The 23,278-nt window shown below is 45.5% G+C and overlaps 1 long non-coding RNA gene across 1 annotated transcript; it reads left to right on the top strand.

Moving 5' to 3' along the window:
* The first annotated feature begins 12,540 nt into the window (after positions 1-12,540).
* LOC129386874 (uncharacterized) lies at positions 12,541-21,994 on the top strand. The gene is made up of 4 exons (XR_008614173.2): positions 12,541-13,934; positions 15,608-15,797; positions 17,878-18,071; positions 19,967-21,994. It is a non-coding gene; the product is annotated as an uncharacterized lncRNA (long non-coding RNA).
* Positions 21,995-23,278: the final 1,284 nt, after the last annotated feature.

Here is a 23,278-nt window from a genome sequence, read left to right as displayed (position 1 = left end):
TATAAAATATTTTTTAGCATTTTTCTATATTAAGAGATATGTAAAAAATTAGCCAGCGCGCAGTACACAACTCCACCTGAATAATTTTATGACAACTAAAGATAAAAATTGCGAACTTGGTGAACTGGAACTTATCCGGTGCAGCAGCGCTTGGAGAACAGGGAAGGAAGAAAATGGTAGACGCGCGCTTCCTGACAAGTGAAAGTTAATTGGGAAATAGCGTGAAAGCATGTGCGTCGTTCAAAGCACGTATGTGGCGCTGCTGTCAAATAAGCTTTCAGTTATGCGCCAATGATCGTTTTTTTTTTTTTCTGGCTATTTTGTTCATGTGGTTTCAATGTCTACATTCATCACCCCACAATGCTAGTGAAATACGCCATGTCTATGTACTTCGCCTTCGTATCGTATAATCTCTGTTAAAGATTATCTATCTACTACGTTGACCATCGAAATCTCCGAGCTGTTTTGTATTATAATGCCCTAATTTAAAGCTACAGCAAAACGAAACCAATTGCGGTTTTCCATGTTTCTCCCTGATTCGCGGTAACGCAAGCCCGTTCTGCGTTAAAGCTGCTACCTGTGCTTGCCATTGTCCGTTATGCTCAATGAAGCCACACATTTTCGAACGAGAAAAGAAGCAAGAGTACATAACTGTGGTGAATTGGGGCCAAGAGTCCTTGTCAATTAACGGCTAGGAATTCATTGAGCCCACTGACTTAATACCTATAGTATTCTAAAACGTAACGGCACAACGAAAACCGTGAACACGACAATATTACAGTTGCACTCTAGCGTGTTACACTTCTACCTTCTAGTTATTGCGCTTAGCTTTCCTTAACTTCAACCAGTTTGCGGTATTTTTGTGTGTCTATTGGTTTGTTAACCCGTACCTTACATGTTCCACGCCAACTTGGGTCACGGGGTAGTCCGTGGTCCAATAGGTAGTAAAGGCAAGGCGCAGAAGACGAGGACTCGAGAAGAACACAAACGACAGGACCGGCGCCACTCGAGACTGGCAAGCTGAGACGGCGATCAGGTTGACGCACAAAATGGCAGTATTTCTTCTACATTGGGCCCTTTCTTTCAACAAAGCTTTCGCACCCATCCTGCCATTTTGTGCGTCAACCTGATCGCCGTCTCAGCTTGCCAGTCTCGAGTGGCGCCTGTCCTGTCGTTTGTGTTCTTCTTCTCGAGTCCTGGTCTTCTGCGCCTTGCCTTTACTACTTCAAGCATGAACCAACTAGCCCAAGCAAGAGTTTTACTAATAGGTAGAACGTCGGGTTTGTGTGCCGGGAGACCTACTTGGGTGACTGGCTATGTGACGGTATGTGCCGCACCTCAACGAACTTCTTTCGTGCCGTTCTGCGTCACTGTTTATGTGCCGCTCATCAGTGAACCTCTCTTACGCCAACTTTGGTCATTGGTTATGTGCCATTACCACCGTAGTGGCATACTGGATTTGGCGTTGCGCTACTAACCCCGAAGGTGCCGGATGCAATCTTGGCAGCGACGGCAACATCTCTAAGGGGCCAAAATGAAAAAAAAAGCCCGTGTACAGTGCATTGGGTGCACACCAAAGAACCCCAGATGGTAAAAATTATTCCAGAGGCCCTCACTACGGCGTGCTTCATAATCTTATCGTTGTTCTGGCACGTAAAAGCCTAGGATCTGTTTTGTTTCATGTGCCATTGCGTACGTACTGCCCTTCAGTCAATATTCTTAAAGCCAACTTGCGTAACTGGTTAGATCCCACTAGACAGTAGGCGCCGCATTTCAATGAAACTTTCACGCCATCATGGGTCATTGGACTGTTCCACAGCGGCCCGGTGTCTTCGTGCCAACCCCGCGGACCTGATAGCCAGGCCTTCTATCACGATGGTTCCTGGAAGCCCGCCCTGCTGACCTGGTGGCCAGCTATTTGAGCAGCCCTTTGTCTTGATGCCCACCCTGCGGATCTACTGACCAGCTGCTCTTGTGGCCCCTCGGCTGCGTGCGTTAAGGAATCACAGGTGGCAGTTCATTTTTTTTCCATCGCAATTTCTTTATCGAAAATACAAGTTGGGCTAGTTGTCCTTCAACATACGCAATTTCAGCGTCTGGGTTAACTTCGTTCTGTTCGCGCTGTTTGATTTCTGCCATTACTACGTATTTAAACGTTGTCCTGGCTGCAAGAACGGTCGATGTAGCCTGAATCGCTATGGCTGGTTCATTTCCGGTTGGCTTCCAGTTTACCATTAACCGTGCATGTCGTTGCGTGAAAGAGTGCTCACATGCTTTCGTTAATAGCTTCAGCCTTTAACGAGTGAACGCAGCTCACGCCATATTTTTGAAGGCGCCACTAATTGGATGAATCAAGGCTCGCTGCTTTGTTATGTAGGACATCCCCGTGGCTATTGGTTCACGGAACGAGGGGATGGAACGCCGGGCCAAGTTCCGCTTCCCATAACAGATGAGCTGAGCACAATCGTTGCCACTGTTTTGAATTATATGCTCATTTATCTTTTGGTTGGTTAGGGTGCCACGCGAAGTGCCATCCGCTGCATTTTAGCCGTAAGCGCTTTCTCTTTCGTACAACGTCAAGTTGGCGTATCTGTGGTTCGACAGATGCACTACATCTGTCTCTTCTGTGCAGCAAGTACTTGAGTTTGACGTCGCGTAGATGAAAAATAGCCCGTTCGTCCCCTATTCCGAAGCACAAAACTTGCTGATAGAGCATTCAAGGAATAGTGCAGGCAGGTTTACATTTGCTGACGTTTCATGTTCTTTTTGATTTTCTATCTTGGCAGCATCACTGGAGTATAATGCTGACCGAACGCAGATGTCATAATCTGTTTGAAGTGAAGCTTTTCATAAATGCTATACAACTAAAGGCCATGCGCTAAATTCGTTTATTTTATCCTATGACACGCTACATCCATGCAATGTCTATACACACCCTCCTCCTTGTACAACGTTTAGAGTTCTACATCATACCGTCCAGAGTCATTCCAAAGTGCAAACATGAAATAAGGCGGATGCACAGTGTGTGATCGTGTAGTCATGTGATGAGGGCGAAGGCGATGTGTGATACTGGTCGAGGGAAGAACGTTGATGACAGACACGTGCACAGAGAAGTATGACATATTTGTAATCACAAGTATTGTGGAGACATTACGGGGAATTGTAATTTTGAGAAAGAGTGTTTCGGCAGCTTGGCGTAGACTGTCGCCGAGGGCAATGTAATCTCTGCTGTGGCGGCTACGTGCTTAAGGACCTGAGTATTCCAAGATCGATCGTATCATATGGGAACGTGGGATTTCTTCGGTGTTGGTCAAGGAACCTGGTTAAAATGAGAAACAATCGCGTTTGCCTTGACCACGCTGCATTGTTAGTGAAACCAGTGTATCTTCTAAGTTTGTCACTACCCGTGCCTGTCTTTCTCTTTTTTTTTTTTTTGTCGTATGCAATATGTATCTTCTGTATATTTAGTTCTGTTTGTACCTTTCTCGGACTGTGTTTTCACTTCTATTGTCGCTTAAACTGTTCCAATTGTCCACCTACAACAACATCCTAAAGACGAAACGTTGACATGACGACGTGATGATGACTATGTCATTGCTGGCATGACTACTCAACTTCTGTGGCAAAAGAAAGTTGGAACTCTGGACATGTACAGCGTGGGCGTCGTCGTTGGTGATGATTCTTTGGCAGCAGCGCGCCTTCTAGAATGTTTATGGTCGCAGACTTCTCGCCGAATGCATTCTTCGCTTCCGTCAGCTTTCGTGACTGGTCGGTGACAGGACTCGGCAAGGAAACCTTCGTTTGTCCTTTCGTTCGTTCCTTCGTTGGTTAATTAGTTCTTGGTTAAGCTGTGCATTCGTTCGTTCGTTCCCTCGTTCAGGCGTTCGTTCGTTCATTCGTTTCGGCTATTGGCTTCCATAGGCACTCATAGCATTCTTTTGCGACGGCACTTAAGTAATCATGCCACCATGTCATAGTCGCCATCACACAGTCGTCATACACTGTCCTTCTGTAATATTGTGGTTGTCGGGCTCAGAATTTCGGTGTTGTCATCATCTACGTGCTACTGTATTCACGACGTCATTGTTGTCGTTTCCGTATCTCACCGTCCTCATTATTGTAAGTCCTTATCACATCCCCGTAGTGGTTGTGTAGCCGTCATGTTGGCGTCACAGTCAACCTTCGTCGCAGTCACCACCCTTACGGCCATGTCGCCATTCTGCCGGGCTCGTCCTCGTGATATCATCGTAGTGTTCGTATTGTCCATGACGCCATGACGTCCTCGTAATTTTTTGTCGTGTCTACACGTTGTGCAGTCGTCATCGTACCATTGCGTTATAATTATCTTTCCCTATTACTCGTTCACAAACATGCGCACAAACACGCACACAAACGGACACACTTATTTACGTTATAAAAAGGATGACGTATATGGTAACAGGGTGTGGAACTACACTCAGTAGTTCCTTGCAGCACTGGAGAATCTGCAGGGTACCTTAGCAAATAGTAAGGCTGAATGTCCGTCAAGACGTGTTCATCCGAGCCGCGTCGTCTGCCGAGCGTCTGCATGCCTTCCTTTCGACACATCCTCCACTGTTATTGGAGTGACGCAACATGTTTTTGTGTTCTAAATATATAGGCTGCGTTTTCATGAATACCACAGCGGGCATTCCCTCCATTAATACGCTTTCTGAGAAGTTCACTGCAGCCTCCATGGCCAGTTTTCGTAAGAGCGAACGCCCCAATACCTGTTCCCATGCCCTGTACCGTCTGCTCGGCGTGTATTTGGTGTTTCCTCGCCACTGTCATCACGTGCCATACTAGAACAGAGTGGTAAATTAATGATGCCGTGAATAATTAGGCCTTCGTAGCGTTCCACATCGTGAGAGCATCACCAGCGCTAATGCTGTGGTGCCATATGCTAACTGGAAATCAAATTTTTTTACTAATTGGTGATGCCTGTGTAGTCCTAGCAGCGTCAAAACAAGCAGCTTATCTCAATAACGAAAAAACATACCTAGTGCTTTGTCCTCAGCGTGAGATGAAACTAAGCGACGATGGATTTTAATATTTATTTGTTGCTGTCTAGGCGGACGTCCCATAACAAGCGCGAATTGGGATCGAAGCGGGTGGTCTGGGTTACGTGGGACGCTGCCATGTTGCTGCGTGATCGCGGTTAGGGTGGTTAATAATGTTACCGGTGGTAACCGCAGACGTAATTGGCGGTAGACGATGTGCATGCGCCAAGGGCGCTAACGTATTGCGTATCGCCGTAACGTATCATATGTAAAGCAAAAAATCACTCATTTATCTCTCCATCAGTAAGACAGTTAAGCCCAGAACTATATTCTGCTGCGCAAGGATATGACCTCTGTACACCTCGTACCTTCGGTAGTGCTGCAGAATAACTTGTGAGATATAGTATTAGGGTGCGAGATGGGTAGCCAGCCAGGTGGCTACCCACAGAGTGGAACATAGCGTAGCCATAACGTAAACCACCCAAACAATATAACAGCTTCGATGAGCACACGCCGCTGGTTGCTCAATTGTTAAGATACGTGTATAGTTTATTGAGAAGCTTTCTTTTTCTACCCTCCTATGCTTGGTGGGGCGATCGCTGGCTCTGGGTCGGTCATTATCTCGCAGAATGTATTTGTGGATGTGGATACGAACGTTGCATGCACCGAATGCAAGTACGGTATTGAGTGGGCTTGTATAATCCTTGTAAGCTGAACGACATAGTAGTGCCCGGTAGCGCACCTCTGTTATGCGTAATGAAAAAAAAAAATTCCTACATAAAACCTGGACATAAGTATCTCTAAAGCACACAGACGTTCTAATGAATGAGCACGTTATTATCAATTGATTCTTTAGTGCACTTTATTTTCTTGGCATTAACGCTTCGGTATGTTCCTCCCGGTTTGCGCCAATGTTGACGCCAGAGTTACATAATACATGTGTCACGCTTCTCTGTGCATACACTTGCAATCGCCATTCTTGCATCGGCAAACATAAGTTGCCTTTGTCCTCGTGAGATGGCTACGTAGAAGTCTGACAGTGTGCAACTGTCTGATCTACAGGTTCTCCCGCTCAGTTTTATTATTATTATTATTATTATTATTATTATTACTATTATTATTATTATTATTATTTGTTTTGAACACATACACACAGTTAACAGGAAAGGGAAAGCGAGGAGCAGGCTGGCAACTGCCACCGTAAGGGGCACAACGCCTGCCTACTCTTCTGAAGTGAGGTGACAGCAACGCAGAAATAGAAGAGAGGAAGGAGGAAAGGAAGAGAAACAGGACAAATCTAAGGACTAAAGTAGGACACAGTACAGATCACACACAGTAGGGCCGGTCACTGAAGCTCACGCTACTACAGAATGTTGAATGTTCACGCTACAAACGTGAACCTAAGATAGTTAACTCTAGAAAAGGTTAGTAGGGCGCGTTGGGCCTGATCACGTTTAGATGCACAACCACTGGGGTATAAACATTCCTCAAGTGTCGCACACCGCAGGCCAAGGAGATGATAGTTTCTCACTAGCGACATGCGCTGTGCACTGAAAGCGGGACACTCAAATATAAGGTGCTGAAATGTCTCGCAGCAGCCACAAGACGTACACAATGGACTTGCCACACGTCCTTGTCTGTATAAACATTCGTGCACGTTCACGCAACCAACCCTCAGCTTGAGTAGTTGTGCTCTAGGGCGACAAGGCAAATGCCATTAAAAATAATCCAGGGGCCAGCCAATCAAATCTGAACGCCAGCATTTTTAATCCAAGTGCCAATAATTTAATCCAGGCGCCACCACATTTAATCCCAGCGCATCAGAATTAATCCGCGTGCCAACTCGTTTAATCCCTGCGCCAGCCATTTTAATCCGAGTGCCACACATTTAAATCCCAGTGCCAGTCAATTCAATCCTGTTGGAAATTGATTGTGAAACAAATAATTCTTGCAGAAGAGGTCGTAACCGGCGTCATGAATGCCCTCTATTCATGATGTGACCACTCTATTGGTGTCAGAGGAGCACAGTTCCCACGCAACCAGTGTCGTCATGGCTTTGTTGGAAACACTTCCGCGTGGTATACCGCCACCTCATTTACTCCTTTTCGAGTCGCACTTCCGAGTGGAGTGAGTTAGAATCGTGAGGGATATTACGCGACTTCGGTTGCGATCATGTCATGCGATTTCCTTCTCTATCGTCATGCATATCGATCGACATCGTTCGCAAGGGCAAAAACTTGCTCACCATTACTCAGGCACTTGGCATAATCACTTAGCGACTTATTATACCTCACTAAGCTTGTATCTTGCATGCACTCTTATGCTTCTAACATGCATATGAAACGAAATGGTTCTGAGAGTGGTAACAGCTTATTCTTGAGTGACATGATTAGGTCACAAGTGACTCACGCGACGTCGCCGATGTCGCACCTCTCTTAACCTGCCTACCAACATATCATAAGAAATGGCTTTGAAAGCTTAGAAGCCTGCTCCCTGCCACTCACTCAAGTGACGTGATCACTATAGTGACTCACGTGACTTCACCACGGTTCTCACGCATGCACTATCCTAACCTGCCGAAATGCATATGAAACGAAGTGGCTTATAAAGGGCAACCACCTACTCACTATGACCCAGTCAATGAGGTGATCACTAGGGACTCACGTGGTGTCACTACGCTTCTCATCATCAACATCAGCCTGGTTACGATCACTGCAGGGCAAAGGCCTCTCCAATATTTCTCCGACTACACCGGTCCTGCACTAATTGTAGCCATGTCGTCCCTGCAAACTTGTTAATCTCATCCGCCCACCTAACTTTCTGCCGCCCCTTGCTACGCTTCCCTGCCCTTGGAATCCAGTCCGTAATCCTTAATGACCATTGGTTATCTTCCTCCTCATTACATGTCCTGCCCATGCCCATGTCCTACCCATGCCTGCCAATCTGCTCTTTTCATATCCCTTAACGTTACACCCATTATTCTTCTTTCCATAGCTCGTTGCGTCATCCTCAATTTAAGTAGAACCCTTTTCATAAGCCTCCAGGTTTCTGCCCCGTAGGTGAGTACTGGTAACACACAGCTATTATACACTTTTCTCTTGAGGGATAATGGCAACCTGCTGTTCATGATCTGAGAATGGCTGCCAAACGCACCCCAGTCCATTCTTATTCTTCTGATTATTTCAGTCTCATGATCCGGATCCGCGGTCACTACCTGCACTAAGTAGGTGTATTCCCATACCACTTCCAGTGCTTCGCTACCTATCGTAAACTGATGTTCTCTTCCGAGACTGTTTAACATTACTTTAGTTTTCTGCAGATTAATTTTTAGACCCACTCTTCTGCTTTACCTCTCCAGTTCAGTGAGCATGCATTGCAATTGGTCCCCTGAGTTACTAAGCAAGGCAATATCATCAGCGAATCACAAGTTACTAAGGTAGTCTCCATTAACTCGTATCCCCAATTCTTCCCAATCCAGGTCTCGGAATACCTCCTGTAAACACGCTGTGAATAGCGTTGGAGAGATCGTATCTCCCTGCCTGACGCCTTTCTTTATTGGGATTTTGTTGCTTTCTTTATGGAGGACTACCATGGCTGTTGAGCCGCTATAGATATCTTTCAGTATTTTCACATACGGCTCGTCTACACCCTGATTCCGTAATGCCTCCATGACTGCTGAGGTTTCGACTGAATCAAACACTTCCTCGTAATCAATGAAAGCTATATGTAAGGGTTGGTTATATTCCGCACATTTCTCTATCACCTGATTTATAGTGTGAATATGGTCTATTGTTGAGTAGCCTTTACGGAATTCTGCCTCGTCCTTCGTTTGACGGAAGTCTAAGGTGTTCTTGATTCTATCTGCGATTACCTTAGTAAATAGTTTGTAGGCAACGGACAGTAAGCTGATCGGTCTATAATTTTTCACGTCTTTGGCGTCCCCTTTCTTATGGATTAGGATTATTTTAGCGTTCTTCCAAGATTCCGGTACGCTCGAGGACATGAGGCATTGCGTATACAGGTTGGCCAGTTTTTCTAGAACAATCTCCCACCATCCTTCAACAAATCTGCTGTTACCTGATCCTCCCCAGCTGCCTTCCCCCTTTGCATAGCTACCAAGCCTTTCTTTAATTCTTCCGGCGTTACTAGTGGGATTCCAAATTCCTCTAGACTATTCTCTCCCATTATCCTCGTGGGTGCCACTAGTACTGTATAAATCTCTATGAACTCTACAGCCACTTGAACTATCTCATCCATATTAGTAATGATATTGCCAGCTTTGTCTCTTAACGCATACATCTGATTCTTGCCAATTCCTAGTTTCTTCTTCACTGCTTTTAGGCTTCGTCCGTTCCTGAGAGCATGTTTATTTCTATCCATATTATACTTCCTTATGTCAGCAGTCTTACGCTTGTTGATTAACTTGGCAAGTTCTGCCAGTTCTATTCTAGCTTAGGATTGGAGGCTTTCATACATTGTCGTTTCTTCATCAGATCTTTCGCCTCCTGCGATAACTTACTGGCATCCTGTCTAAAGGAGTGACCACCGACAACGCTTCTCACGAATGCACTATCCTAACCTGCCGGCATGCATATTAAACGAAGCGGCTTATAAAAGATAACGTCCGGCTCACTATAACCTAGTCAATGAGGTGATCACTAGTTACTCACACTTCATCATGGTTCTCACCCAAATATGTCGTACTTACCTGCCGACATACATATAAAACGAAATGGCTTCGAAAATGTAACAACCTGCTATCACCCAATCAGTGAGGTGATCACTAGTGACTCACGTGACGTCATCAAGGTTCTCACACAAACATGTACTCTCCTAACCTGCCGACATGCATATCAAACGAAATGGCCTTTAAGGTGTAACAATCTGATCATTATCACAAAGTCAAATGAAATGATCACTAGTGACTCACGTGACATTACCACGTGTTTTACCCAACCATGCACTCTACTAATCTGCCGACATGCATATCAAATGAAATGGCTCTCAAAGAGGAAGAACCTGTTCATTATCACAAAGCAGAATGAGGTGATCACTTGTGAATCACGTGACTTCACCATGGTTCTCACCCAACCATGCACTCTACGAACCTACTAACATGCATATCAAAGGAAATGGCTTTCAGAGAGTAACAACCTGCTCACTATCACAAAGTCACATGAGGTGATCAGTTGTGACTCACGTGACGTCACCACGGTTCTCACCCGATCATGCACTCTCCTAACCTGTCGACATGCATATCAAACGAAATGGCTTTTAAAGAGTAACAACCTGTTCATTGTTGCAATGTCGAAATAAATTATCACTAGTGACTCACGTGTCGTCACCACGCGTTTTACTTACGCATGCACTCTACTAATATGCCGACATGCTTATCAAACGAAATGGCTCTCAAAGAGGAACAACATGCTCATTATCACAAAGTAGAGTAAGGTGATCACTATAGTAACTCACGTGAGGTCACCACGGTTCTCACCCAACCATGCACAAGCTTAGTGAGCTATAATGGGTCGCTTAGTGATTATGTGAAGTGCCTGAGTAATTGTGAGCAAGTTTTTACCCTTGCGAACGATTTCGATCGATATGCAGGGCAATAGAGAAGGAAATCGAATGTCATTCACTTCAGTCATGTCATTCAGTCACTCGGAAATGCGACTCGAAAAGGAGTAAATGAGCGAGCGGTATACCTCGCGGAAATGTTCCAGACAAAGCCATGACGACACTGGTTGCGTGGAAGCTGTGCTCCTATAGTGCTGACACCAATCGAGTGGTCACACCATGAATAGAGGGCATTCATGACGCCGGTTACGACCTCTTCTGCAAGAATGATTTGTTTCACAATCAATTTCCAGCAGGATTAAATTGACTGGCACTGGGATTAAAATGTGTGGCACTTGGATTACCATGGCTGGCGCAAGGATTAAACGAGTTGACACGCGGATTAATTCGGATGGCGCTGGGATTAAATGTGGTGGCGCCTGGATTAAATTATTGGCACTTGGGTTAAACATGCTGGCGCTCAGATTAAATTGGCTGGCACCTGAATTAGTTTCAATGGTATTTGGATTAAGCTGAGCGGGAAAACATGTAGTGTTTGAAATTCGGCATAGCTTATGAACGACGCAGTCTACAAATATAAAAAAATTGTATGAAATTAATGTTACTACCCTTGTGGTGGATAAACATCGTTATGGGCTTACACGCTGCACACGATGAATGTAAACACGCATCGCCGTTAGTTGTATAGCATTCAATTGGACGCTTCACTTAAGCTGTGATAAATTCCAACACATGCGTAGGATTTACACAACTTTGTTGTCATGTGGCAGCCATCAGAAACTTCGAATTGCTGATTTGGGCCAGATGTGATATTGCAGGTTCCACCACAGCGTGACGATACGGGAAACAAAATTCTACTACGGTTCATCCATCGACGTTTTGCATTTTATCACGTTTCATATGCCGCGTTGGTTCTTTATAAAGTCAATTACATACATGCTGTACATCTTCTAACATCATCAGCCGATGGGCTGCGTGAGCACTTAGTCTCTGCTCTTCACCTTGCTATACTAGGCACCACGTTATCTTACTCAATTCTTGACTCAATGTACTTACAATGTACCTGTACATGCCTCCTCGGAAATATAAAGCTGCTGATAAAGATATTTATGGCTTCGGCTCGTTGGTAATGCAATACAGATATACGATACTACATAAATAGACTAATAGAAGCGAAGCACGCAAACACAGCGCGATCTTAAAACAACGTAAAACAAAAGTAAGAATATAAACGTACATGTCATCCATTACGTGATAGCGCAACTAATTCTGCGCTCACGCACGACAAAAACCAACCGGCAAATTTGTAATGTAATGCCCCATCGGGTTATTTAGGGGATAATCAATGACATCTGCTTGCTTCTCTTATTTGTCGCTTAATTTTGCTACTTATTACCCAAACTTACCGCGTTGATTCGTGTGGTTACCTATTGCACCTCATTACGTCTGTCAGCGAACGTGAGCGTAAAAGGTTAAATAAAAGGCTAATCTCAAAGGAGAAAAAAAAAAATATAATGCATTCATCATCATCATCACCAGCAACCTATTTATGTTAACTCCCAGCAATTTCCGATAACCCTTGTCTTGCATCAGCTAATTCTATCTTGTTCGGGCCAAATTCCTAATTTTATACCACCACCTGCTCGCCGTCCTCGATAGCACTTTCAAACCACCGGTTGTCTGCCCCACTCATTACATGGCCCGCTCATCTTAACCTTTTCCCCTTAATATGAAGTAGAATAACGGCTAGCCCTAACAATCCACTTCGCCGTCTTCTTGTCTCTGAACGAGAGGTAGAACATTTTCTTCTCAAGGTTCTTTGTTGATCCCAAAGTCTCTGCTCAATTGTTAGCACCCGCAGAAAACAATGATTGTACACATTTCAAAGATACTGCTAAGCTGCCGGTCATGATTTCGTAATGCATGCCGTATGCGTTCCAGCAAATTTTATTTTCCTGTAAATTTTCTTCCCATGATCACGGCTGCCTTTGACTGATTGGTCTTGATATACGTTTTCTTTCATCGATCCTTGAGGCTGACTACCAATCGCGAATTGTCATTCTGTTGCTATGCAAATTAACATTATCTTGGTCTTTTGACTATTAATATTCAAGCTAACTCTTCTATTCGTTCGACTAGCTTGGTCTTACCGTAGAGATCATAGCTGACGTGTAACACCAAATCTCATAACACAAAAAAGGTTGCACAGCGCAATTATATATATATATATATATATAATATGTGACTTCAGTAGTAAAGACATGGTAGAGGGCTATAACGAAGACTTGATACTTCTAGTAAAGCTTACCTTAAGCACCGCACTGCTTACATAGCATAGGCATAGATTCAATTTGACATTTGTAAATAAATCATCAGAAATAATGTTGGCAAAAAGTGCACGCTGCGTTAAGCAAAGATAGAATGAGCATCAGCAAAACGTTGTTTTCAGGCTTACAGCAATCGCCGAAAGGCAAAAGAAAGCCAGATATTGCATATTCCCAAGCATAAATTCGGACGAGAGGGATGAGGTAAAAAACATATGGCGGTTGGGTTTGCCGTGTGCTAGTATACTACGCATGACACCTCTTGTGTTGTCACGTGGGGAATCACGGTATCGTGAAATGGATGGCCTAGACCCTTCTGCACGATTGCAGCTCTTTAGTTTTGCTTTCCACCTCTGATGAGACATAGCTTTATCCCCGCCTTTTCCAGAATGATTCATTTGTTGGGAATTGGCTCTATGTCGGTGTGCTTCGCTTGCGTTTGCTTGTTTTTTTTTATTTTACTGTCTATCATTTACTGCCCATTAGCCTATATTTGTCATGCCACAAAACACCACGGCCCGTACCTTTGCGTTTCAGCTAGCGTTGCTGCATATGGGATTACGTAGGTGAACAACTATCATCGAGCCGCGGATGGCGAAGGGTTCGGAAGCAACATCTGGGGCAAACACTTCTAGGGCGATCGCTTCTAGGGCGATCACTTCTAGGGCGATCACTTCTAGGGCGATCACTTCTAGGGCGATCACTTTCGGAGGCAATCACACTAGATATGTGTGCGTATACGGCCGAAAGCGTTTGTGGCTCTGTGCCAACCTCGCATTCTAATGGTGCACAGAGTAGCTTAAGGTTTCGTGTCCTCACCTCTTTCACCGTGCTCCTCACATACGTGTCCGTTGTCTTCTTTTTCATTGGTTCCGACAACGAACGACGCGAGATCGACATGTTCCTGTCCTCCACGGATCTGTCGAGCGAAGCCGATGCTGGCCTCTCGTGCGTCATCAGCAGGTCAGGCGGGGGAGGCAGCACGGGGGCCGACTGCACGAGTCAAACCAGCAAGGTGAGCGCATCGATGAAGTGACGTGTAGCTTCGTGTTCTTTCCATTTGTCTTTCGCTCTGCCAATGTAATTACATATAAAACGATTTAAAGCACGCTTAATTCGAGCACGCCAATGCTTCTTCTTATTCTTCGCAATGCAGTGTGAGCAAGAAGCTATGAAACCTTATTTCATAATATTATTTCTAAGCACCTTGGCAGCAAGTAGCTTAGTGGCAAAGGCAAGTGGCTACGGCATTGCGCAACTGACCTCGAGGTTGTGGGTCAGATACCAGTGGCAGTGACCATATTTAGACGGAGGTGAAAAGCAAAAACACTCGCGCACTTATGTTGAGGTGCACGGTAGAGAAGCCCAGGTGTACAAAATAAATCCGGTATCTCCCACTACGGTGTGCTTCATAATCAGATTGTGCTCCTTACACATAAAACACCACAACTTAACTTTTCCCCCCAGAAAGTGGTCGATACTGCTGATAACTAAGCCTTGGTACCATGCCAGTTAATGATGAAGAATCAAATCAACAAAAATCACAAGGATTGTTACGTGATATGAGCGCATAATGCAAATGTCAGTGTTATATTTGTGACTGGAGAATGTCCCAAGCCTAGAACATATCAGAGCAAAGGTTACATATGCAAATTACAAGGAAGAGCATACGCAAAGAAAGTATTCAACAAAAATGAAGTTTCTTTTCCTTCCATATCATTTTTTTAAAGTAAAAGATATAGCACAGTTTTCACTCAAATATAAATTAATGACCGGATCGTTAACGAGCCAAGTTAACCTAGCTGTTATGCAAGAGATATGACCACAGTAAAGGTGGTTTCTATGTCAAAGCGAGCACCTTCTCAGATTTAAAGAGCTGGTAGTTGCAGAAGTGTCGAGTTCGAACAGAACTTTCTGATGAATACTAAGCTATCATTGTGGAGAAGAATGAGTCAGGTGAAACTCGTTGCAGCGTAAAAAATACATGCCCACGAATTCCATATGAAAGTCTGTTCAAAAAGGCAGATCATGTATGATTAAAAAGAGAGCTAAGAATGACTATAAAAAACTCCAGCAGACCGCAGGCATGGGTCATTTTTTATGGAATCTGGCTCCAATATTCTTAGTATACTGTTGCATTCGATCGTAATGAAATATTTAGAGAAATTTTGAATACCAAATTCTCGAATTGAATAATTTGTTTCCGCACAGCATTACATGCAACTCGTACTCGAAATTTCGGTTTTTCACCCAATCGCACAATATAAACAAGTACTAGACAAACTAAGGCAGTACACTTGAAATACCTATTGTACATTTATTGTCCATGGCTTTAGAAACACTTCCATGCCTTAGAAACATTTCGAAACTGGGAGGAGTCTATTGTAGGTGAAGGTTGTTGCCTGAGTGGTCTGATGGCACAATAATAGAGACAAGTGTCCCTTGGTGACTAAAATAGGTGGCAATTTTTGTCACCTTAGTGCTGACACGCGCGTGAAGCACCCAAACACATTTTTCACACACAAAAAAAAGCTTTCGGCAGTTCTTCATAGATTGTCTATACAAGATCACGGAAAGCGTTCGGGAAGGCAGGTTCCACGGAAACGTTAACAAGGGCTTTCATAAAGACCAGAGAGCGGGAGATCGCAGAGAGATCGTGATTATGAAAGCGTGCACTCACATCCACAGGGCCAGCATCTGTCCAAGGAATACCGCCCTGTAGGCGACCATGGGCGCATGGCCCGGGAGGCCCGGGTCGGAGAGGGTTCCATGCCGCCACAGGAACCCCTCGACCCAGTTTTCGACTCGCTGGCTGCACTCGAACATCGCATGTGCTGACAGGTTGCACAGCGTCGCCAGGTCGACTGCGGTGTGCAAGGTATACTTTCAAACCCTTCATGCATCGTTGTTTTACTTTACCCTCTTTAATGTGCCTTGTCCTTTCTTCCCGCTTTCCTTCCCGTCTTTTTGTTCGTGCTAGACGGCTATCTTCCGCACTCACCGGTGACTCCGGAGTATGCGAATAACCTGCTATGTGCTCCTGTCCCTTTATTCGTGTTTTTAATAAAATGTCGTTCGAAACGTGCAAGCTATCACATAAATTTATTAATGTCGTGAATATATTGCGATCTGAAGACTGCTTCATATTGGTAGTGAAAAACGCAAGTTCCTCATTAGAGAACTATTAGACAATTATGCTATATTCAATCACTTTCGCTTCTCACGCTATTCGATTAGTATTTGATTCGGTTTTGAAAATTACTACTCGCACTCCTATGAATGTTAAATACAGAAAAAAAGGGAATGAGGCACATGAAGGTGCGTGTTATGATTGGTCACGCAATGTAGCAGGCACCCATCGTGCTCATTCGGAGGACGTGCTACGACTACCACTGACCTGGTGTGCCATTAGCTTTCAGATGCGCTAGTTGTAAGAAGCATATATTTTAACAGACGGCAGCAACGTAGGCTCACGTTGTTGTAGAAGGGGTTCTAAAAAGCCGGATAAGGATAGTCTATATAGCAGAAGTACGGGAGTAGTCCACGTTGCTTGCTGTGGTACAGCACCCGACCCGTCGATATGATGGCTACTGAAATAAAAAACAGAAGATAGCGATGTAGAACTTGACACATCTTTATTTACACACGTGGCAAGAGGCAAACTGTTAAAGCACTTAGTACCCATCAAAATATTCACGACTGCTTGCGTCACTGAACTACAGTTCGCAATCAGTACTAGTTGTAATACTACACGCAATGTATGCATAGTGTTTGCCTTGCATGTGCCGCCAAACAAGCCTCAAGTTACATATACGAAGAAACCTACCTGGTAATCAAACATTACATGGTAAACAAAAGTAATAGTGAGATTGAGTGAAGACTTCATATTTACACGACGTCTGGCGCATCGAGGCAACAAGAGCAGATCGAGTCACTGACTACACATACTTGGTATTCGTCGCTCTGCGAGAGATTAATTAACAGACAGAAACGACAAATGACATCAGATTTATTTGGTTTAATAGTAGCCGCAGCCTTTGATGCAGTCAGCTTTCTTTGACCATTCACCAACACACTTGGCAGTATATTACCGCATTGCCGCGATATCGGGCATTTCAAATAGTCTACAGGGCTGCATACTGCAGAAGGCAATCTACTTCTTGTCATAGTGGTCTCATAGGTGCGCGGGTGGATGGTCATGATGACGATGTGCGCCTTGGAGGCCTGTGGGACATAATCGATGAGCAAGAAGTCGTCTAGGATGTCCAGAACGAAAATGGGCTGGTGTAGCAATACCACATCTGCATTAACACATGAAAAGTAGCCGGGCGAACGATATAAACATCACTGCAGTTAGGTGTGTTCAAAGCAGCAGGCATCATCAGTATACAACATTGCGCCCAGACTTGAAAAGCAATGCTCAAGGCTGTGGCAAGTGCTGTTAGCAGTTAGCGTAGGCGAGAACATATGGCGCCATCAAATGACATTGAATGCGCATTAGCGCTGAGAGTTTTGCCCAGAGATCGTGGAATTGTCTCGCATGGAGTCATGTCGTATGGAGTACAGCGGATAGGTGGTTTGCATAGACTACCCATAGACGCCGCTCCTATCACCTGGCATTGTAGGGACAAAGGGCTCACATGCTTCATACTGGTTATGCTGTTGAACGCTAATGACAACTGCAAAAATTTAGGATACTCATACAAAAGACAAGCCTAAAGGTGAAGCTCTTTTCACCATGTTTTGTATGAATCTATGTTGCCCCGTTTGCCAGTCGATGTAGTACCGCAGTGGTAAATGGTTCTTTATTGAAATAAATGAATAAAGGAATGCAGGCACGAAATTGCTGCTGATGGCGCTGTAACGTGGCTGTAACTGTTTAGCGCGGTCAATGAATCGATAAGCTCAGGAAGACACGTAGAGTGCGATTCTCACTCTCGCCTTTGCATCTCTCCCAGGTCCACCTGGCTCCTGGAGCAGCGAGGGGAACAGCATGCTCAGGCGCACGCTCCCTATCGGGCCACAGGTGCCAGTTATGAGCAACGTAGGCGACACTGTGCCCCAGCCTTGCCGGTGGCAAGAAGGCTCCGTGTTGTCTCCGTGCAGCCGAATGCTCCACTTTGAATATCGGTTGCCTAGGATGTCGAGCAAGGTTCAACTTTCTTGCTCTGCATTTTGAAGTGAAAAGATATTTTTTCACTTTCACTTTATTTCCTTAAAGACCTCTATTCGGGGTATTTATATAAGGGGTGGGTTACGAAGAATGTGAGAAACAAAGAATATCAAAATGTTACAAGGCATAATGCGAGGCAATTTCTTCTATGAAGGCAGATGAGCTGGGTACAGAAACGATGTTGGCTCGGCCACTCAAATATAAGTGGCTTGGCCGCTCATATTTGAAGATGTGTATGGTTTTCTACGTTTGACATTACCTTATGTTGGCGATGCGCCTTTTTTACGCTATTTGAAGTTAACAATTAACGATCTGTGGATGTAGATCTCGATGTAAACAAATGCGCCGCTTTGCCTAATCCCAACGCTGCGCGCTGAGACTTGTTGAATGTCGGAAATCTCTACAGAATGTGTAAGAGTGATACAAAAAGCGACATTCACGTGCGGAAATCAGAGAGAACAAACTCCAAGTCAGCTGCGTCCGCAGAAGGAACTCAGCTCACCTTTAACGGCCGCACTGCTGACACTACAGCGTGCTTAGGCTTGCTTAGGAGTGCGAGGTGGCTTCCGACGCACACTGAACATGGGCGCAGGTGCACAAATCAACGGGCGAAACATGTGACAGAGGACAGAATAACAAAGTAAAAAAAAAAAAGGTGGATTAGTAACGAAAGCATACTGTAAACATATTTTTTTTTGTGAGCTGGACATTTTCGGTCTAATCCTTAGCATCGGAATAATTTGCTAGTACTGAACGTAATAAAGCACAATTGGAGGCAGCATCAGCGTAAATTCAAACGTGAACAATTCCGAAACTATTCAAACGTATTGTTCCGTTTCCAAGTTCACCTGCGTTTCTAAACGTGCTTTTAATTAAGACTCCAAAGCGTATACTCGGTACTGCTATTCCACGTTTAAAAACTGACTACATAGCATATAGATTCCGTGCGTTTACCTTAGCAGGTATGCCAAGAGGTCATACTGTGGTTCTGTTTCTGTGCTAATGGTGCAGTGATTCAGATGTGAAATATTTCCCTTTTGCAAAAGTTAGGCCTTCATGTTAACATTACCAGTATGCAATTATTGCACGACTCAGGAAATGTTTCATTAAGCTAGCTTGATGTGGTGCCTTGCAATCGGAGCAGAGCAGAAGCACTCGTCTCTTTATCAGGATTTACATACTGCTCCGATTCATTAGTTGGACTTATGCTTTTGACACTCTTCGGATACCTATATATTTAAATGTATGCCCTTGACAGGTCAATATATGAAATATTCAGAGTTGTTTGATATCAGTAAGACGGGCAATGAAATGGCCCATGTTTCCAGGCTATGGAATTGTCCCGCTTGGAGGAGATGGGTTGTGCCGTTGGAAGGATTAGATAATGTCTAGTTTATGTGAACTCTATTTCCATCCTTGCTTGAAGATGAGCATTCCGGTTATAAGCATTTATCGTAGACAGCTTAGGGCATCTTCTTACGTATTTTTCGCGTGTTACGAAGCGTTGTATTTCGAGTGTCAGTTTGCTTTTTACCGCACGCTGTGTATCATACGTTCTATTTTTTTTTGTACCAGCCACCATACCTTCTCATCAACAATGTAAAGCCTCCCATACACATTACTCCGATGAGGGGCCTCTGAGGTATTGTAAATAATCAAATAAATAAGAAATGACACTATATTTAGATACTTTGGTCAACGCTCCGTAAGCGGCGCTATGCGCCAGGGTCCGTAAATATCTTCTACACACTGTCCGTAGCATCGTTTGTTTGTCGAACAGTATGCAAATTCCTGGAAACTGAGTAAAACACGCGACAAGAATTCGTTTCAGCCTGAAGGCGTTATGAGCCCTCTCGATCTTTTTTCTTTTCCAGATCCTGAGCAGCGTGCTCACCGGAAGTGGGAGAGATGACGAGGATCTCCCCACCACGGACTTCGAACGACAAATCCTTCGATCGGAAGCAAACGGTTCCGAGACCGCCGAAGAGCCGCTGACCCAGGCTGCAGAGGTTCAGCTGCAACGTCAGGTCGCGAACCTGCGTCAGAGCGGCCACATTTACCGTCACGACGACGTGGCTATTCCAACCATTGCTGAGAATTCCGACGAACGCGTGGTTACGCACACACAAAAATAAAGAATGACAACACCGCTGGCCATCAGGCCGGAAGACGACGATGGCGGCGGCGACGTATAACATCCAGGACGTGCCAGACGACTCGCACTTAACGTGCCACTAGTCGAACTATAAGTGTTCGCGGGGTCCAGTCTGAGTAGCCTAAGGATAGTTTGGGGCGGGTCATCGAAATGGAGCACCGATAACACGGCGGCTTAACGAGTTATCGAGTTGGAGAAGGAAGAGGAAAGACAAGGAAGGAGTGGAATGTTCGTGGATGGCATGAATAGCTTGAAAGGACGGAAAACCACGTGCGACTGCAAAACATGGCGGAGGCGTTCATAGTAGCGTATGCTGCTTGTGTATTGTGTTCCCCACAACCCTCTAAGGTGTTTCGGGACCCTTGTAACGCTGTAATGCATAACGCACCTTCTGTATACTGCGCAGCTTGAGACTTCGAAATTCAGGTTTGTGCACGTGAATCAGAAGTAGCGATGTTTATTCGCTGTCGAGCCAAGTGTCAATTTTGAGTAGCTTGGGAATCTAATTGCTAACTACGGTGCTAATTACGTTTGCTGACAAATTCTACCTTCAGCACAAATTTGTACTCCATATGGCATGAAATGGAGAAAATTCTGCGTACGTAGAAGCGTGCTTGAGCATTGCAGGGTTACACTCCCCAATGCTGTTGGTTTCAGTGCTGTTGGATGATGTGAACAGCAAGCGCGTCAAAGTGTTTGAAAGCTGCAGCAGAGGACGACGAAACCCGGAGTGAGACACGCGACTTCTCCAATATTCACGGTGCATCTTGAACGCGTACCACAGGTGGTGCACATCAAAAAAAAAATTTCGAGATGGCTTGTAACGCGGCCGCCTTAACTGGCGCTCGTGTATTGTTTAGCATGAAGAGTTGCTCGTGACGTCAGCTTAATGCGGAGGTTAAGCAATCTCCGTATAAGGAAGAGCTACTTGAATACTTGCACGTACGTTACAGCTTTTCTTTTTTTTTTCTCTCGGGTGAGCCGCATTCTTTTTCTGTTGGAACGAACAGCTGAGCGCAGTACTTAGCCCCACGTTTCCTTGACGCTCGTCCAAATTTTCTGCCTCGGGAATCGAGATTTCCGTCTCGTGCAGCTGCCGCCTTACGGTCCTGAGAAATTACCAGGCGCCGCTAAGACGCCGCGAAACTGTTTTCATGTCCCTGCCATCGTTAATTTTAACGTGCGTACTTGCGATGTACTTCCGATTCCCAGTAGCCGTTGTTCGTTAACTGATTTATTCGACGTCATTTTTTTTTTGCGACATTCCGCAACGCATTTTTTGTCATTGCGACATGTTTACAGGTAGTGTACATGTGCGCACCTGTAAACTATAGAAGATTGGTTTGTTTGTAGCAACGCAGGCAACACTGCGCTGCAGGCTAGCCGGTGGAAAGAACACTCCGTGCAGCCGGATGCTCCGCATTGAATATCGTTCGGACAATGTCTAGCAGGGTTGAACAACCTTGCTCTGAATTTTTCTTGCTCTGCAGCTATGAAAGCACACAGTACACATCCAAATATTCATGACTGCTGGCGTCACTGAACTATGGTTGGCAATTTGTGGTGGTTTTACTACTACACACAGTATACATACTGTTTGCCTTGCATGTGCTGCAAAAGAACCCTGAAATTTCACCTACAGCATTCTCCTCTCGATTTGTTCTGTGTGCGTGTGTTTTGACCCGCCCATAGGAATTTGACTCGTGTGACAATGTTTACGAATTTCGAAATAAACTTGAATGAAGGCCGTGCGTGTTTTGTCTCGATTCGTTTTCCTCATGAATGATGCCGATATGACGAGTAATCCGTTCACCACCTACAAAATAGCAAAAACGTACTTACGTTGCGGTGTAGATGTGTTTTCTTTCGCAGAACAGCCGATTCGTGACATTTTGGCGCTTGTCCACGCTCAAACGGAGACGGGGGTCCGCTCATAAAAGGAACTGAACGGCGCCTTTTAACCGCACGTAACAGCGCTACCAAACTGCATCACGGATTACAATTGAAGCGTGTTTCATGGTTCGGCTGCAATAGAGGCACGGCACCGTTAATTTACGCCGCTGCAAAGTGGACGCAGAGTCCAGGGTCACTGCGCAGCTAGCGTGACTGGCGGCGTCCTGCGCGCATGAGCGTGGTCAGCACGGGGATGGAGCACGTCTTATCTGGCCGGAAGCATCAACTGTGAGAGCATAGGCGAGCAACAACGGTCTAGCTGGCCAAGCTACTGGTCGAGAAAAAAACGGTGTTCGGTGTGCCGTTCCGGTAGTCGAGCGGCTTGAGTGTTGATCTCGTATCCTTCAGTACGGCGGTTCGATTCCCGCTGCCTGCGTCGCTGTGAAAAAAAAAAAAAAGGGCAGCGATGCGGATGCCGGGGCTCGAAGTGCCATCCATGAAGGTTCGAGGTGGACCGTTAAGGCTGGGTCTCGACCTCTAGAGGACCTCCTGCATCGTAGTACCGGCGTACGCATGGCCAGTGCGCGGATTGAAGGCGGTGCGGACGTCGGCACAACGACGCAGGTGACCCCCTAGGAGTTATGTCGCCGTGCAGCTTGCTGCCGGAACTGGGAGTTCCGGCACCCAGCTGTGCACTCGGCCGCCGGAATGTGGCGGATAAGAGGGAGTTTTGTGTCATGGTGCACACTATTTCCTCTCGCTATCCCCCGGGTATCCTAAGAGGGTGGATACCTGCTGCTTTTGGGGGAAGTGCGGAGGGCACCCCACGGAGAAGGGCGACCACACGCGAAAGAGACGACACCACGACGCCCAGAGAAAACCGACCTGCAAACGACCTGAGCCACCCCTCCACACAAAATCGCCGCGCACCCGGCGACCCCCCCCCCCCCCCCCCCGATCTTTTGCCGCGCCAGCTCTATAGAGGTCCGCCCTCTAAGAGGTCGCGCGGCCCTCTATAGAGCTGGCGCGGCAAAAGATCGGAGGGGGGGGGGGTCGCCGGGTGCGCGCGATTTTCTGTGGAGGGGTGGCTCAGGTCGGTTTTCTCTGGGCGTCGTGGTGTCCTCTCTTTCGCGTGTGG

The sequence above is a fragment of the Dermacentor andersoni genome, chromosome 11, assembly GCF_023375885.2.
Source record: "Dermacentor andersoni chromosome 11, qqDerAnde1_hic_scaffold, whole genome shotgun sequence".
Taxonomy (NCBI): Eukaryota; Metazoa; Arthropoda; class Arachnida; order Ixodida; family Ixodidae; genus Dermacentor; species Dermacentor andersoni.
This window is presented reverse-complemented; position numbering and strand designations above follow the sequence as displayed.